Here is a 6,742-nt window from a genome sequence, read left to right as displayed (position 1 = left end):
AATTAGGGTGTCGGTTAAGTTGATCATGGAAAGTATATTAAGAATTTTGATTCACTTACCAAAAAGATTACGATAATTAAGGCACAAGTTACAATCGGGTTAAGGGTTGCTTAGAAAACGGATTTGGATCATGGGTTATGGGTTATTGGATCATAAGTTATCAAAATTGCTGATAGGTCCTTATAGTTTAGGTAGAGATACAAAATAGGTTAAAGTATAATATAGGGTAATAATTGAATATACATCTAAGTTATTTTATATATAATAATTAAATATAATAAACAAATATTAATAAAATATTAAAGACTAGTTAGACACGATAGTTTATCATTTAAAATTACCCGAACATAAAAGCGGGTCGGATAATATAACTTGGAAAATCCGAGTTGTTACAATATGCATCGTCATTCTTGTCCTCATACAAGCAAACAAATGGTTTCGTTGAGAGGCAAAACCGCCATGTGGTCGTGACCGGTCTCACTCTCTCGGCACAATCCAGCATTCCAAAGAGTTTTTGGAACTTTGCCTTAGCAACTGCAATGTACTTGATAAACCGCGTGCCATCCTGCACTTCTTCAAATATCTCTACCTTTGAGCATCTTATTAATCGTAAACCCGAGTTATCCTTCCTACGTGTTTTTGGGTGCCAATGCTACCCTCACCTTCGTCCGTATAATCCATACAAAATGGATTTGTGCTCACCACCCTGCATCTTTTTAGGGTATAGCTCTTCTCATTACGGGTACTAATGTCTCGATCCCTTCACCAATCTTATTTATGTTTCCTGACACTTATGGTTTATTGAGGCACTTTTTCCTCTTCTCCAACCATCATTACCTACAACTTCCACACCCTTTGCTGATCCATACTTCTCATCCTATCCATCTCCTAGTCCACATCAATAATGGTCCAGCCCAACTGACCAACCATCCAGCCCAAATAATTAATCACCCATCTCACTTGATTCCCATCATACTGACAATCCATCACCCAGCTCTTCTACGACCCAAGATACAAATTGACCCACACAATAAACATCTCCACGTCCTTCGTTGGCCCATAATTGGTAATATTGATTTACCATATACACACACCATCCCAACCTCAACTTCATCTACTACACATACCCAACCACCTCTTCAACATACATGCATTCATCAACAAAGCACCCACTCCACTGCCCATCACCAACCTTCTCCAACTACCACCACAACAAAAAGTCAACCTCGTACCTGACCAATGAATCTTAGATAAAATCCTAAGCAAAAAACTCCTTATAATGCCTCTACTTTTCACACCTTCACAGACTCTTCCTTAACTGAACCCTCCACCTTTGCTATTGCCAACAAAGTTCTCAATGGCGCAATGCCATGACACAGGAGTTTAAATCCTTATTGAGAAACGACATGTGGACTTTAGTACCACTATTCCTAATGCTAATGTTGTTATTGTAAATGGGTGTACAAGTTGAAACGTGATGAAAAAAGAAAATATAAAACGCTACAAAGCTTGTTTGGTAGCAAAAGGGTCTAATAAACAACTCGGATTTTGATTATCATGAGACATTTAACCCCATGGTAAAATCCACTACTGTTCATGTGGTTCTATCACTTTCCATCACAAGGCAGTGACCTCTTCGTCAACTTGATGTGCAAAAATCTTTTTTACACGGTGATCTCAAGGAAACCGTCTATTTACGACAAACACCAGGTTCCATTGATATACAAAAGCCAAATCATTAATGTTGGCTTCACAAGTCCTTGTATGGACTCAAACAAACTTCAAAGTCTTGGTTCAATCGTCTTTAAGGAGCCTTGTTACAACTTGGGTTTCAAGGATCTAAAACAAACCTATCATTTTTTATTTACTCCCACCATGGTTTTCTGATGTATATTCTCGTTTATGTGAATGACACCATTTCATTCAGCGATTAATTAAGCACCACATTTTCAATCCAAGACATGGGTCGTCTTTCATACTTTCTGGCATTGAAGGGGTATCCAAAGTAAATGATTTGCTTATATCTCAACAAAAAAACATTTATGACATTTTTCACAAGACAAGTCTCTCTTAGTCTAAACTGGTTGACTCTCCTATGGCCCCCAATTCAATCTTGGCTTTTGGTGATAGTTCTGACTTTGATAATCCAATTAAATTTAGACAAACAGTTGGAGCCCTACAATACTTAACTCTTTTCAAACTAGACATTACCTTTGCGGTCAACAAGGTTTGCAAGTCTATGCATTCCGAATTCTTCGGTATTTACAAGGAACCTCTCAATTTGGCTTGCTGATTCGACAAAACTTAACTCTTGTTATCCATGCATACACAAATGCTCACAAATTGTCTCTCACAACCTTTTTTGATGCAAACTGGGTTGGCACTCTCGATGACCGTAGATCCACCAGGAGATATGCCATCTACAATGGATCTAATCTCATTTCATGGCGTGCTCTTAAACCACCTACTGTGTCCGGGTGATCAACATAGGATGAATATAAAGCCCTAGAAGACACCGTTTCTGAGTTAACATGGGTTGTGGTGCTTCTAATGGAACTTCACGTTTCCCTGACATCAGATCTTGTTTTATGGTGTGACAACTTAGGGACCACCTACCTTTAAGCTAATCCGGTATTTCATGCTCGCAAAAAACACGCGGATATTGATTTTCATCTTGTCAAGGAAAAAGTCGATCATAGAAAACTTTTTGTTTAGCTTATTAAGACAGATCATAATATTGTAGTTGTGTTCACACAATCTCTAACCTCACAGTACTTCTAAGATCCAAGCTACGGGTCGCTCCCCGGCCTTAGTTTGAGGGGGAATATTAAACTGTGATTTATGTGCTATATATGTTAAGGATTGTAATCAGGCTAGATGATAGTTTACCATAATTAGTTGTATGTACTCTATATTAAGAGTCTCCTATTGTACACAATAATCATCAATACACAATATACAATCTCCATACCAAGTTTATTTCCCTCTAGTGATGACTCGATATTTGGATAATAACGAGCACATGACCAATAACGAAGTGGAGTAAGCGGTTACAAGTGAAATTATGCTCGCGTCAAAGTATATGCAATCTCTTCATTCTTCTTCACACCCGGTCATGAGAAGCGATTATATTGAACGAGACCGTTTGGACACTAACGATCGTTTGACGAAAGATTACTTCCATTACCCGTAGAGATACAAGAACCTGAAGATTTTTAAACGTTGTTTTCGGAGGTCAAAATGTTTGTTTTTGCGCTATTGCCAAAGATTTGGAGCATGAGTTTGATTACTTGAAGAAAGAACGGGACGTACGAGGCTGTTAGGATTCACCCATACCCGGAAGTGTACTTCAACATTTTGTGTACTTAAAAATGAAGAGAAAAAAGACGATCGTCAACGACAGGTACTTAAAAATGACGGAAAAAAACGACACGAGACACCTTGGATTATTTTTGCCACGGTGCTTAAAAATGACGGAAAAAAAAGTATATATATACTTTTCAAAAAATTATTCTACTTGCGCTTATTTGGAAAAAAAATTAATTAATTATTTTATATAGGCATAACACAACTATACGATGCACGTTACTAAGAATACCCACTTGGAACGACATAAACATATTTACTTGGTACATGAAAGGGAACATGGTTTACCCGATATGATTTGAAGTATAAATTGCATACATTGGAAGTGGTGCAATTGTTTAACTGCATGACAAGGTCGATCAATACACACGTGGTGACCAAAAATACTAACGGATAGTCTTTAAGCGAATGCTTCGTACGACCATTGGGGTTAGTTAGCCTACTCTGGCATCCCTAAGTCCAACAATAACATAAACGATTTGGAGGCGTCGCCCGTGGTAGAGGGTTATATCTCTGCTATCATACTGGTCGCATCATTTTGGGCTAACGATAATTGCTACCCACACGAATACTATTTGGGAGATGGGATAAATCCAGAATATTTGATTATCAAGAAAAAGTTTATATAAGATTGATTGGTTGATGTCAAAGAATGAAGGCATGCATGGTATGAAGTAAAAGTGGTAGTGGTCCGGCTAATCTTCTATTACCCCAATTGTAAAAATACATAGGGGACGAGATAGAAGACCCAATCCATTATTAATGATTATTGACCCAAGCTAATATTAGGTACCCGAAAGTTTACTTTAGGGTTGAGATATTACTAAATTCATTTCTTAATTGGTATACATTTATATAAAAAAATGAGAAATGTAGTTTTCGTTCTTATGGATGACAAAATTAACGGTTTTGGTCTAATAATTTCAAATTTACGATTTTCGTTCAATAGTGTTGTTTTCACTTGCAATTAAACCCGAGCCAACTAACCCCATTAACTCTAGTCGTTAAACTCATCAGAGTACCCCTCACGTGAGAGGCAATATGTCCTTTTCCTCTCCAAATAAACCCCAACCATAATTCCCAAATTCCATTTTCATCTTTGTCGTTCTTTCCTTCGTCTTCCACAAACCATACACAAACGAACAAAGATTACGATTCATCTTTGGTGGCTTCGATCATGACACATTTGGTAGATAGACGGGCAAACGGATGACATAACCAAATAAGGACAAAAATGCCCCTCATGTGAAGGGCACGTTGATGGGTTTAACAAACATAGTTAACATGGGTTAGTTGGGTCGGGTTTAATTGTAAGTAAAAACAAAACTATTGAATGAAAACCACAAATTTGAAACTATTGGACTAAATCGCAAATTTGGTAAAATCACAAGGACGAAAACCGCAGTTCTCTGTACTAAAAATAATAATATAAAACTTCTTTATGCTACGTACCTTACACACATCTCACCAAATTTAAAATCCACTTTTACAAAGCCTTCTCAAATTCTTGTAGAATAGTCTATTATTAATTACTGAGTGTCTTTGGATGAATGTTGTTTGGTTTTTTTCTTTATATTTATGGGTTAATATAGATTGGATGTGTAGTTCTTTTATAGTGTGTTTGTGTGAAAGGCGGATCATGAGCGAATTAATTTAAATTCATGTGCGAATTCATGTGTTTGTATGTAATTCGGATCATGTGGTTAGGTTTCAAGTGAGATTTTCGGGTAGTTCATGTAGTGGTCACAGGTGGTTTACATACTTTTATCTAGACTGGATGACTAGAACTATATAATATGAGGTGTTTTTTCATAATAGCTCACAAAATTGAGTGCCCGGTGTTGGCCAAAGATGTCCATGGAGTTTAACTTGCAGGGGTATTTAAAAAAAAACTGAATTCGAACCTATATAAGAAATATCCAAAAACCCGAATCCAAATTATTTGAAAATTCTGATGTCCAAATATTTGGATGGATTAGGATAGTGATTTTGAAAATTTCCGGATAGTTCGAATTTCCAAACTATCTAAAATATTTTTTTAATTATACAATATTAAATATTATTTTTAAAATTTCGGATAATTTTTGGATATTTCGGATACTTTTTCTAATTTCAGTTGATTTTCAGGTATTCCGTATAATGAATACTTTTGATAATTTTTTTGGATATCCGAAATATTTTGGAAAATAAATCTTTAAGAATTTTATGTAATATTTATTTTTCATAATTAGATATCCGTTTTTAAAAAAACCTATTTTCGGGTTCTTTTTTTGGGTATTTATCGGGTATAGATTGAAATTTTTAAGATGTTGCACTTTTTAGGGGTATTTTTCAGGTACATATCGAGTATTTGAAATACTCGGTTTTGGGTATTGGAAAAACCCGGTTCGGGTTTTCGTGTATTGCCGAGTACAAATTGGGTCTGGTTCGGGTCCGGGTTTTAGTATCGAAATGCATACCCTATCCTTACCCTACGGGTAGGGTCGAGTACGGGTTTGGGTATTAAAAACCCGGGTATACAAAAACCGATTCAGGTTATTTTCGGGTCCGAGGTTCCGGATTCCGGGTTTGCTGTGCACCTTTAAGTTCTAACTACATCACTAAGATAAAATGCACCGGCAAAACTAAGTCATTAACCCAATAATGGGCCAAATCAAATAAATTTCGTCATGGGGTAAAACCGTAAAAGCCTGGCGAAACTAAGGAATCTTCTGGACAGTTGGACACTAGAGCCAGGCCCAAGAGTAGCAACGCGATTACCAGCTTAGAGGTGCACAAATCGGGTATTATGAAAAACCGGGTTCGGGTATGGAACCGGGTTCAGGTATGGTCGAGTATTGAAAAATCGAGTATTAACAATAATCGGGTCGGGTATTTGATTGAAAACCATACCCCGTGTATCGGGTTCGGGTATGGTATTGAACCGGGTCTTCAATACCCATTTATTTAAAGACCCTATTTTCGGGTATTGAAAAAACACGTTTTATGGGTTTCGAATACCTTATTTTCCAGGTATTAAAAAAAACTCATTTTCTACAGTTTTCTTCTATTAACGGGTCTGCTTCATTTTTTTATCCTAATTCCATTTTTTTGCATACAAACTTCAAAATTCATTCAAACAGACATAAACAACTAAACAATGATACAAAAAACATATATTTTATGTGTTTTCAGTTGTTGTTTAAGGTGTTGCTCTAAACAAGTATTTATATCATACACGTGTTCCAAAAAAGATCCATTGGAGAATGACTATAGATCTATGGACAGCCACACAAAAACATGTGCACAAACACTAACATCCTAGCATGTAAAAAATCTGGTTCGGGTATGCAAAAAACCCGGGTTTCGGGTATAACTAGAACCGGGTTTCGGGTAT

This window comes from Bidens hawaiensis, unplaced genomic scaffold (genome assembly GCF_021521415.1).
Source record: "Bidens hawaiensis isolate Kalapana, Puna unplaced genomic scaffold, B.hawaiensis_p1.1 tig00030792_1, whole genome shotgun sequence".
Lineage (NCBI taxonomy): Eukaryota > Viridiplantae > Streptophyta > Magnoliopsida > Asterales > Asteraceae > Bidens > Bidens hawaiensis.
This window is presented reverse-complemented; position numbering follows the sequence as displayed.